Source organism: Dufourea novaeangliae, unplaced genomic scaffold, assembly GCF_001272555.1.
Source record: "Dufourea novaeangliae isolate 0120121106 unplaced genomic scaffold, ASM127255v1 scaffold21, whole genome shotgun sequence".
Classification (NCBI taxonomy): Eukaryota; Metazoa; Arthropoda; class Insecta; order Hymenoptera; family Halictidae; genus Dufourea; species Dufourea novaeangliae.
The window spans coordinates 2,400,510-2,414,121 of NW_015373910.1; positions in this window are offsets into that span (position 1 = coordinate 2,400,510).

Below are 13,612 nucleotides of genomic sequence, written 5' to 3' on the forward strand. Positions count from 1 at the left end.
AATCAATCCAAATATTTTAACAAGCTCCCTGAGAAATTATAAAAAAAAAATAAAATAATCTTCAAGTCTATTTCCTATTCGACGTACCATAAATCGCAGTTCCATTTACCGCCAAATCGGCGGTTCCGAGCAGCCCTTAACGAATCGTCGTAAACATTTCAATGTCAGAATAAACGTGGCACGTCGATCGGGCGATACCGTCTAACGATCTTCGCAATTCCTCGCAGTCAATGGGACGCGTTTAAAAGATAAGGAGTCGCGAAAGGACAGGGAACAATCGACGGTGTCGAAAGGCCAAATTGCCATCGCCATTGTTCCTCTGCGCCGTCTCGTTTCAACTACGCCTCCTCTGTACACACCACGTGTGTATGTATGTACACATATACACACCGATAGTGTGCACGTATCGAACGCAACCGACCTACCGAGGGTGACTAACCAAATTAGCATTAATGTTGCGAAATAAATTCCACGTTGAGCACCGCAGAAGGACGCCAGGAGGTAGATACCTTTTACTCGAGGGATCTGTCCCGCGTGATCGATCCTCGCGGGCGTGCGTATTCCTCTATCTACTTGCTAGAAACACTTTGCGTGAATCACCCGGTGATCATGGTATTTGACTATTTGTCGCGGTCGAAAGAGAATGTCGACGATTACGCGTTGTTTTGCATGAGAAACGGTACGTGGATACTGCGGATCAGGCGTCCTCTTCGCAATGCTTTAACCCTGCTACGGTCCTCGGTTCAACTATGCGTTTGAAATAATGGCGAGGAATGAGTAACAATTTTTTTTACATATTTCACGAAGCTAAGACCATTTCTGAAGAGACGAAATTATGGAAAAGTGTGTAACGTTGTAACGGTGTTAACCCCCTGGGACCCGGGCAGCGTATTCCGTACGCCACCGGTATACAGAAGTCTTTTATTTCTCTAAACTTTTTACTGAACAGATCATCTAATTAACAGTAATAGAAACACGGTCTTCAAAACCTAAAATAAAATAAATTTCTATAACATTATCTACGTAGTATAAATGTACAACGTTCTAGAAATTCTATATCATCTGGAATAAATCGTTATATTTCAGCCAGCTACGGTAAAAAATAATTTACGAGTAAAAAATTTAGAGAAATAAAAGACTTGTAAATTATTTTTTTCCGTAGCAGGCTGAAATATAGCGATTTATTGCAGATGATATAGAATTTGTAGAACGTTGTACATTTATACTACGTAGATTATGTTATAGAAATTTATTTTATTTTAGGTTTTGAAGACCGTGTTTCTATTACTGTTAATTAGATGATCAGTTCAGTGTACTGATTATAATTGACCAGAGTGTACAAATACTATTTCTTATGTGTTTTCACAGTTTTCTACCTCAAAGGGTAATTTGATGCACTTTTGGTGCTTTTTAACAAAGAGCATTTTACTCTTCTGTAAATGAGAGGAAAAGAAGAAATTGATGTTATATTACTCTGGTTATTTTATTGGTTCATGGTTGTAATTTACTAGTCGGATTGAAAAATTGATTAATAGGTTCTTAACTATCAATCGTCGGTTTAAAAACGGCAGGTAAAATTTTAATAATACAGTTCAGGATAGAAGATGAAATTCTTTGAAGATACTGTCAATCGTTGGAGAAAATAAATTTTGACGACAACTTATGGGATGGTATAATATAATACACTGTAAAAATCGTTAAAGACTTCATTGAGAAAACCTACAATCATTATAGATCACGGAAGGAAAATATTTTTCCAATGTGCGTGATCTCGGGGCAGTGGAATCGAGAGGTCTTTAAAAAGAACAGCGGGCGCGTCCCAGAAAATGATACGAAATTACAGCGACAAATCGTCGTGGCTGGTACGACACGGTGAAATAAGTTTTCAGGGCAGGGAATAAATTGCCTTCCATTTCGTTGAAATGGATAATTTGCCCCTGTCAAATCGTTCAGAAAAACATTGTTCCGCGATGGTCGCCCAGTGGCGTTTCTCGTTTCGTGCGATGCGTTTTTTCCTTCTTCCTTTGTTGAAAAGTTTCCCCGCCGGTAAATCTGCATAGTCCCGATGACACGCAGTTCCTTTTACGGGGCTATGATTTACATACTTTCTCTAACGAGCACGATAAATATTGCCCATTGTTGGGAAACGGAAGTTGTACGAATTGGATTTGCAGAAACAAAGAATTGTTATGACACACGAAATTACAAATATTTGCTTATTCAAAAAAAAAAAGAATATAGTAATATCGCATACATTTTCATTATTTTGTACATATTAAATATACTTTTGAATGATTAACTATTTTTTAAAATTAATTGTTACCGAAACACCACAATGTTTCGATATCCTTATGAATAAATAATGAATTTGTGAAGGAATAGTGATTAATAGTACAACTAACAGTTTCATCTGTCTATGGAAACTACTTACTGGGGTGCTGATAATTAAATGGTGCATTTTCTCATTCGTGTCAATAATTCTATATAATTTATGTACATAGATCGAATTACCTTCTTTTGCAACAAATTTTAATTTTATAAAGTCTCATATTTAAAAACTTTAATAAAAATATAATAGTAGCCTCAACACGTTCAAATTTTTTATGTATCGCTCGATCGTCTAATAATGGCATGCAACTAACAATTTTAATGAAATTTTCTATTAATTAATGAAAAGATATGTATTTCGTCGATAAATAGTGTTCTTGTGACTAGTAAAAATAAAACCCGAATAATTAGTAAAATATTAACCCTTAGACACCACACTAATGCGAATTTGCACCAGCGAAACATTGTTTCGTCTGTAACATTCTATCTAGCTAGCATAACGGTTTCCTTCCATTAGGATAAAATATTATTTCTCATTTTTGCAGTTACTAATATTTAATTTCTAAGGAAATTCTCCCCAAAAAGTATGTTACGAGCTCAATGTACTTTTATTCTCTTCAAGTTCTTAATCATCAATAATTAAAAATCCCCATTCGCACTATGCGGTGTTTACGTATGTTTAGGTGGAGTAATTTTTTAAATTTAATGACAACTTTAACATAACGGCACATGTATACAAATATATTGTACGATAATAAAGAATAGAGGAATGAGTGACCAGTTTAATTGCAACTCCACTAAAGATTTACACCGACGAGTGGGTGACAACGCAGGACAAGACGAGATGAATGTGACATGGCAGGCATTCAACGATCGAGAAATTTTTTTCTGAAGTATACACGCAACCGAGCCGAATCTAACATCAAAGAGAATCGAGGTTTCATCGAGCAAGTATCGAGGTCAAACAGAGAAAGCAGCAGCTCGGCTATGGTGATACAAGAATCTTATGTAATTCATAATCGCGCTTGTCTTTTATCGAAATAAAAGACACGCGGGAGATTAATTATCCCCCGACGCATCGTTGTAAATAACAAGTACATGCATGGAACGTAATATTTTTAAAATAAATAAAGACACTATAGCCTGCTGTCAGAAACAACCTCGGTCCACTTTTTCACAAGTGAATTTCTGGTAATCTCGATACTTGTCTTGTATGTGTGCATTTAAAAAATTCTGGAGAATATTTAAGACAATTTGACGTAGACACTAAAATTATGCTCAGACTTTCTTTAAAACTCTGAGACTATTTCTAGTTGATTTTATAGTAATTCAGTAAGTGTTAAACAAATGGGTTGATTAAAAAAAATGTGATAAGTACCTCCTCGATTTGAAAATCAGGGATTTATGAAATGTTATTTCTATTGGTTTTTTATGGAATTAATCAATCAGATCGCGATAGTTGAAAATACATGTTTTACAACTACAAGTTTTTTTAAATTAACTCTGCAGCGATGTAAGTAATTTAGTTAAAGACGAAATGTACGTAATTTTATATGATGCTCAATAACTTGAAATAACAAATTATTGTTTATTGTAGTGTTGAAAAAGGCTGATAATTTTACTTCTATTGAAGTGGAATCATTAATTAATGGTAAAAGATTCAATAATATTTTGTTTTCAATTAAACCTTTCCTCGTCTATTCTGACATCTTTCTTTAATTGACTTCAGTGTATCACTGCATTTTCTTCCATTAAAAATTCTACCTACATTCACCTCAATCTTGAATAATTCACAATATTAAATCCCGTTTGACTGATCAGTACACTGCACAATATGATGTAGTTAGCATCAAGTTTGTTCGTTCAATTAAACCGAAATGGATAATGTTGTTCTCGTTGAATTTCATTCCGCAGTGACTGAAATGTGATTTTAAAGTATCGAATTCCAATCGAATCGAATAAAATTTCAGCCGTTAAAGGATTGTTTCGCAAGCATTCTCGAAATCGCGCAAATATTTAGAGTCGCCGCTAATTAGGCGGAGTTTTGCACGCTGTTCGTTGAAAGTTCGGTTGCGTTCGTACGAAACCAGTTGAAATTCACGATGAAAGTGCTTCCCCGTAGCTGACTTTCTTATCGGCGCATTGATTGGAAGCATCAAAAGCGACAAGCGCAACACGAAAGGCAATTAACCGGGGCTCACAATGACCAATAAAATTTCGTGGTATCGAGCAGGCGCTGCAATAAGACCGTGTTGTAGCGACACGTTTCGCGAAATAGCAAAATGCTCTGAAAACGTTCGGCCAACTAATAATTGGTTTGGTTTATACTGATTTCTCCGTTTACGTAAACTGCACGATCGCACGAGGATCGGTAATGAATAAATCTCGCCAGCTGACAGGAAATTACTGTACCCGCTGTTGCAATGAAATTCTCTTTTCATCGAAAATATTATATGTTTAACACGTGGTTTATTATTCATCGTATTCTTATTTTCAAATGAGTTGTAAATAATGTAGAATTTGCGGAGGTTAGCAGCAATCTTTAACTTTGTAAAACTAGCGAATATATTACGGTACATTCAACCGACGAATGTTAAAACTTTTAGTGAATTGTCTATAAACCGTTATCAACAGTTAAACGATAAGATATTTTTAGAAATTATTCAAATGTCTCGAATATGACGTGAGGATATATATGTACCCTCTAAATATTCAGTTATATCGTTGCACCGTATAATGATTCATTAAATACTTGATCGCTAATATCTCGCCAACGTGCCCGATCGTTTTGCGTGACATGAATGAACGTTAATAACGGGACAGTATCTTTCTCCGTCAAGAGCGGGAGGTCACACGATTCACTGTCCTTGAATACTTTCGCCTAATCGGGCATCTAGATCGGTCGCCATGTCTGGATCTAGATTGCGAGAACGTTTAATTAAAAACTCGACAAAAAATCCGCGGTTCAACAATGAAACAATTTCGTAATTAATTCTTAAATAATTCAACGTTTCATTTGTGAACTACTAAAAACTTTCTAGAGTGTGCAATACTTCGATATAAACAGTTCAAAAATTCTTAGTTTAACTCCACATTTAAAATCAAATGCAAAATTTAATTTACTTAAATATCTGAATCAAATTTAACATTCTACTCCAAACCTTACATTCACGTATTGTAGAAATATTCTTTCAAGAATTTCCCATAACAATTAAAAATATACCTTATAATTTTTTTTCTTGCAAATAGACAGGATCATATACAAAAGAATTTTGAGACGTTTTTGTAACGTATGGTTTTAACGTCTTTAATACACAAAGTAGAATATTTAAAGAGTTAATCTAAGGACGAATATGACAATTTCGTAACACATGAAAAAAAGTACCCGTGACATTTCCAAAAGTGTCTCAGAATTCCTATATTTATGAATACAGAAATAAAGAATAAAAACGTTTCAATCTTAAAATAAAAATTCAGGCGTTGCAGGGTTAAATAATATTCCAACTCCACATCGACTTCGCAGCCATCGTAAACAACGGTAACAAATTGCAGCTAAAAAAGGAATTCCTAAAAACTCGAATACTCGAATTCTACAACCGACAGTTATTATAAATAAACATGACTCTACGGTATTACTATGACTCACAATCTCAGCGTGTAAACAATCCAGCGACTCCTGTTTCTCCTATTTCCCACTAACAAGAAACGCTTCTCGAACCATTCCTATCGCCATTATCATCTACACGCTTCCTACACCTGAATTCCTAAAAATCCATGTATCGCGTCTACCTCCAGGCATCTCTATTCATCAAGATTCAATCCAACAGTTCTTCCATAACCCCTTTCCCCTACCCATGTACATTTTACGACAGCGCCGGCTCATAAATGAATAATCAACCTCTGTGGTGTCGGGCGCGTGTGCTAGATCACGAGAATTCCGTCTCCGAACTGGTCTCTGCCACGATCGGCAACGTGACACAACGGAGTACGAAACTCCATATTTACAGCAGGGGGAAAGGATCCTACTGTGGGGCCACGGAAGATACGATCCAATGGTATTTCACCTTTCCCATGCATCCCAGGAACGATTACAATTTTTCTGTACCCTGGGTGTATACTGTCGCGCCATTTTAAAATCGATCCATGGCACCACACCGTGAGTTCTTTGATCCTGAATGTCAACGGGAAGCGACACGACTGGGAAGGTTCCCGTAGCACGCGGTGGGAAGAAACGCGTCACGGAGCGCAGCGCATGCCCCGACCGCGCGTTCATGTCTCCGTTGTTTGTAAAGGTGATGTTTCGCCACTTACACTTTGGAAGCCTCCCTTCTTCACTCCAGAAGTGTCCCCTGCTATGTATCTTCGCTGGACGGTCTGGCGAACAGGCAACGTTCGATGTGTCACCTGAATGAATTCCTGAGCAGCACACGGGTAGACAGTGGGGTCACTGATGCACGACGTGCACGCAATCGCGAGAGAACCACGAGGATGCTCGGAGGAGCGGCGAGCAGCTGAACGGTGAACAAAGGGAAGGTGGAAAGGAGAAGTGAAACGGAGAGGAAAACGGAGCCGCGACCGGTTCACCACGCGATGATCGGTGGATATTTCGGAGTCGCACAATGTGTGTGTGTTACAGGGGGTGTGTCACTTTGAAACTTTTGTTTGTAGGAAACCTTGAAACTGTCGCGTCGTCGTCGGCCACTTCCCCAGGACCAACCGCGCGCGTTTTCCCTTCGCAATTCAAGCGTTCCCGGACGACCGGACACCGACTACGTTCACAACGCGATTCCGGATCGTGGTATGCGGTCGTTCGACCTCGCCTAAGGAGATTTTAGTTCGCGTCGCCAACGATCGGCGCCACTGTACGTTCGCATCTGGTACCGTTACACGTATTACAGGTGGCTCGTCGCTCCGTGTCCTCTCTCGGTGTGCACCCGTCGATGTCTACCTGAAGAAAAGGTAGTCCTGAGTAACCTGCGACAGAGAGAAAGAGAGAGAGAGAAGAAAAAATGAGGGAGAGGATTTAGAATAACAATTATTTGGGCCTAATGTGCATTCTCTGAACTCCAATCCTTGCGTTTCGTGAAATAAAGCTTTAGAAGAAATCGAAGAAAAATCGATTCATCTATGGTTCATCGATCGTAATTCTGGTCTGATTGAGAACTATTGCGTGTTACATACCTCGTTATATATTTTTATTAGCAATGATTGAAGGTTAATCTGTGGTTCCACAGCTTCAAATTCCGTGGTTGAGGATGAAGAAGCTTAATGGGAAACCATAAGAAAATTGAATCCTCCGCGATTCGTTTAGAAGTGCATAATGGCACCTTTGGGATCAATGGCGATTTTAACTATGTTGTTCAAATGATTTTTAATTAACGATTATTGAAGCTTAACCAAGATATTAGAGATATAAATTCTGTGCTGGAGGGAAAAAAGCTCCATGTCCAGAAAACTGGTAAAGAATCAGTTCTTTCATGACCAACCAATTTCGTTCCGGTAAGATCAATTGCAATCTTTGACATATTGTTGAAATTCTTTTTAATTAATAATTGTTGGGATGCAATGTACATTCCATGTGCAGTAAATATCGTGTTTGGCGAAGAGGATACTTTATGGGGAACTTTTGAAAAATTGATTTTTCCTTAACACAATTGTTAAAGTTTAATCTCCGATTTCTGAGCTTTGACCTTTAAATCTCGTCTTTGATAATGAAAAAATTTTACGGGGGAACTGCGGAAAATTTAATTTGACCGCGATCCGACAGTTGAGGCTATATGGTTTCGTTGGGGTCAATTGCAATTTCAGTTATATCGTAACTATTTTAATTAACAATTCTATACCCCGTAAAATAAATTTCACATGCTTTAAATTTCCTATTTCTGTATCAACGTAAAAAATATGTCGGCTGTATTAAGTACTGATCACTAGTATAATACTCGATTAACGTTGAAACTGAATTATCATTTCAATAAATATAATTAATTATATTTGGAAAAAAGTACTCGAGAAACAGATTCCCACGAATTCTTGTATAAAAGCAATTAAACGTTGGTCTTCAAATGTTAAACTGCCCATTCGTTTTACTTAATAATTTATTCGCACAAATTAGTGTCCTCGAAAAATTCTTCTCCAGACTGCAAAGAAGTTGTTTTAAATTCCAAGAAGAAAACTTCAGGTCTTATTAACATCACCCGTTTCCCCGATTCTTGTTCCACTGGACTAAATAGAATCTATACAATTTCGATAGCACGTGGTTGAAGGGACGCGGTTCGAGCAAAAGTGAAAACCTTTCGGCAACTTGACCGCCGGGGACAATGTCCGCCGATTAGATGACCTCTTTAAGGTGTTCCCCTTGTGAACCTGCCTCGTGCATTTGGGAAACGCAGGTAGAAGAAGGTATGCACCTGTATACACCTGTAGCGGGGTCTTCGACTGTGAGATACCAACGACACCTGGACAGGTATGTCGACAGTTTAAATCGCTGTTTACCCCACTCCGTTTACCTAAGAGTCTGCAGCTGAAGAGAGTTCTTTCTTATACTTCGATATTCAATGGTATATGTATACTAAATTTTAAATGTCGTGTGTACGTATACTGAAAAACAAAAAAATCGCTCAAATATGTATTAAATTCTTTGCTAATGGTGTCAGACTGTTTTATAAATTCTATAGAATCCATAAAGCAACATATGTATTGTGCATCAACAATTGTTGACTCTGATGCTACACTATTGTTTGAATAGCGAAAGATAGAGTTTTGCGAGTGAAAGCCGTGAAAAATAGAAATCTAGGTAATTTTTAATTAAATATTCACTTTACGCCTAGTTGATACTTTACTGGATTAATTGAAATTAGTTTGAAATCGGTAGAGGGTCAGAGAATGTCAATGGTGGCGCCATCCGGCAGAACTAAAGGCCGGCTGACGATTCAGAATATGTACATACAAATATACAGAAGATGCCTAGTTTAAATGAACGAAGCTTAACTTAACAAAGAATACAGCAACTGGTCAGATTAGTTTCGCAAATAAATCGAAACCCTGTATCGGCACATTGTTTTTTAGGCTATCAAAGGTAAAGAAGTTTCATATTTGCAATTATTTTGTGATACTGTAATAGAAATCGGTATCCTGTGAGAAAAATCGTATTTAACGATATGAAATGAATAATAAACAACGGTCTTAGGGATTTATACTGGAGAGGTAAATCTTTAAAAGGAACATGTCGGTTAAACAAATTAGTTAAATATGATTTTTATTTGGGGAATATGAACATCATAAATAAACGAGAGCGGTAGAGCGAGTTGCGGTATCGGTGCTCTTCGTCGGTGTCGACGCGTACCGAACAAGGCCGAAGATGGTCGGAGCGGGCGAATGGTAGAGAGTGAGAACGGTAGAGCGAGCCGCGGTATCGGTGCTCTTTGTCGGTGTTGACGCGTGCCGAGGAATTTCAGTGGCCTTTGGGGGGAGGTGTGCGAGTGAGAGAGTACGGTAGAGCGTGCGGCGGTATCGGTGCTCTCAGTCGGTCAACGCGCTAGAGACGTTGCGTCACACAGTTTATTGCCCTAGCCGTGTACGCCGTGTACCATAGCCGTACCTGGCTGTACCATCCGGTGTTTGGGTCGTTCAAGGAAGGTCGTTCAAGCCGGCAAAAACAATTCAACACGAACAAATCTGCATTCGTCCAATACATAACGGCGTTAGCTTCCTCACTTTCTCGTGAGCCGTCGCGGAGGATGGTCGCGCGTCTCATACTCGTCTTTTCTTGTTACTAACCCATTGTTTGTTGCAGGCATTCGACAACCATCAATTTATAAAGGATCACGTTTCAAAATTCTTGCGCATGCTTCGGGGGTTTTATGATCCCGCGTTCTCATCACACGGGGACTCTTGCGGCACTTCCGGGGGTTCTATGACCCCATGTAATCTCTGGGCTTTCTATGACACCATGTTCCCACCACACGGGGTCACTGGCGCCATCTTCGGGGGTTCTATGACCCTACGTTATCCCCACCCGGGGACTCTTGCGCCACCTCCGGGGGTTCTATGACCCCACGACTCACCACATGGGATCACTGGCGCTTCCACCGGGGGTTTTGTGACCCCACGATCTCACCAACTGGGTATCGAAACGCCACTACCAGGGATTCTATGACCCCTCGCCTCGACACACGGTGTCTTACGTATACGTTACCAATTCATATAATTTTTAGAATATTGATATTAATTTATGAACCGATACTATGGTTTCACAAGTTTCGAGGTTGTTGATACAAAAATAAATTATAATATCATTTTTATTAAGAAAATTAATTACGTGCTTATTATTATACTTATTTATACAGATTTCTTTAAGAAGAAATAAAGTAATAGGAATTAGGAGGAAGGTGGTGATAGGATTATAAAATTTGTAAATATTATAAATATTTTAATAAATAATTTGTAATTTGACAAAACAGTATTAATATAACTTCATAGACATTCCTGGGGCGAATATGTAGAACTATATTATTGCTTGTCATTGCAAAATGAATATCGTTAACATTCAAATACTTTTAACCAGTAGTATATTCCGAAACGGAGTTTGAAAAATGTCCGACATCAAATCATCCTCTCGATCACACGGGGTTAAAAAATTTTTGCTTCTGAAGGGTTGTTCCGGGTAAAGTCAAGCGGATCTATGCAGAACGAATGCGATCGCCCCGACAACTTCATAAATTTATGGTGACTCACAGCGAATCCCTTTCCTTCCTGCGGTTTTCCCATCGCGAAGCAACGGAACGTTTTCCCTGGCATTTCTTAGCGAAGGGTGCGCCGTATGACGCGTGCATGTACGCTCGAACACGCCTGCGATCAAGGTGACCCACGAACACCCTGACAAACGCGTTCACAGGCGTGGAGAAAGGAAATTTTTTAGATTCCGACCGATTGCTAGACGATACACACATGAACCGTTTGGACATAGAGAAATTTCTGCAAATTAGTAGTAGGTACCAACGAGAAGGAAATGATTCTAGTGCAAAATAATTTGGACCATTGACATAAAAAATGCGAAAGTGATTTTTCATAAAAAAAGCAAGTTAAAAATGCAGATGAAATTGTGTCCGTTCGAGACTTTATTACCGAGAAAATTGAATATCAAACTTCGTCAAAGCACGATTGCTCCCGAATACGGCCAGCCAATGTGTCTGTTCATTGCGCACTATTTCTACTCGCTGTAAACACAGTATTGAATTTAATATTTTGTCCCTGTGTGATGACTTTGAAAACATTTGGCTTTGCATTAAGGTATTTTTTACTATTACAGCTGATTTGAAGGAATTCAAAATGAAATTATGATCTAAGAAGACACGCGTAAAAATATTTCTAAGTAACGTTGATTAGAATTATTTCAGCTCGAGATTATAAAGGGTATGTAAGGGAACGCAGCTCCATGATTTTGCGTATTGTACGAGTTTTATGATTATCGATAATTAAATATATAATGCAGCGGCCAGCAATTTACGATCCGTTGTCCATTCAGCGACCCAACAGCGATAATTCCACTGACCCGCGGCGTAAATTTACGGCTATTTATTTGGTTTTTTTTCCATGGGACGCCTAGCTCAGAGCCGCTACGAAAATTTATTTCTTTTTATACCTCGACCATTTTTTACCTGGATTTATGAACAAGCTGAATAACAAGCATGATACTTTATTAACCCTCTCCATTTTTGTAGTCGCGCGACCTACAATGCAGTTTGATTTAAATTTCGAACAAAGGCGCGTTAATGAATCTACGAACGACGAAATTGACTCACAACGAAAGACAGTGTTCAGCAGTGCGAGCGATGGACAATAATCGTCTGGCTTTTGTCTAATCAAAAAGAGTCTGTTTGTTTGCTTTTCGAAACGACAGAGAATTACTAACGCAGATTGAAAAATATTGTCAGTATTGAATAATACTTTCTTATTTTCGTACTAAAAGATCATTTTTAATTTATGGAATTTCATACGGAAATTGTACTGACACGTGAATCCAATTATTAGGTGCTTCAAGTATAATTGTTCACGCACATTAACAAGATATTAATGCAATAATGCTGGATCACTTGTTTTGCTATAGGATCAATAATGATTAAATATTAATAAACGCATGTACACGACGAAGTGTTAATTACTTGAAAGAAATATGAAATCAGTAATTAAAATTACATTAACATTAAATGAATATCACACAATTACAATTAATTATTAAACTGTTGTAATGAATTTGAACGTTATCCTTAAACGACGAATGTTTATTCAAATTTTTCTTTTTGTAGAGTATTTTACTGGAACCAGAATCAAAGACGAAATAATTTCACCGCTCAAACAGATCATTAATTTAAAAATAAATTGAAGCTCTATAAACTCGTACATATTTTATTCTAGTCGTAATTAATTTTCAATGAGTAGAGACAATTTTTTAAAAAAATCGAGGGTTCTACATTATTGTTTATGAATTATACGCCCTCAATACTTGTAAGTTCGTTCCCCTGCGATCAATAAATATTTATATTCAAGCCATAAAGCTGCATAACGCAGGATTTTTACGGCTTCTATATGTGCACGAGCGAATTTGTAAAATCGTTGAGTTGTCCGCTTAACAGCAGCCAAATCGAATTACACGTCGAGGCTCTGAGACGAATGTCCCCGATCGAGAAGACTTTGCGATCGTTTCCGAAGAGACATTGCTTCAAATGAAAAGTTATGTCTTCGGTGGGGACACGAACTGCTGTTCCATTCGGGGCCTGATAGAAATTTGTCAACGTCCGTCCTAAAACGAATACTAAACTTCGATAGATTTTACCCTGCGTCGCTGCTCCGACTATAAATCGTGGGAAATATACTACCTTGGAAATGAAAAAAACCTGAAATAATCCAATTTATACTAGAATCCTAAGAAAAAGAATAGATTCATAACTGAAACTACCTGAGCCGTTAGGTTGGATTTAAATACAGCTAGATTGAGTACAGTCCTTGCACAACTTGCTACATTTTAGTTCTGTATTATATTCCCTTTTTTTACAAAGTTTTATTTAGCTTCGTTTCTCTGTTTCTTGGTATTATAAGTGAGAACTAGACTTTGGATCTTTATGGAAAATAATATTTTTTAATGTAATTTAGGAAGACCGAATGAAAAATAGATACTTCCTTTTTCTCTTAGGGAGTTTATCGTGTTAGGAATAAATGAAAAATACATTAAACCTGATGGAAATTTTGTCTTCCATTGAATTTTATATACATACTCTTTTATGCTATA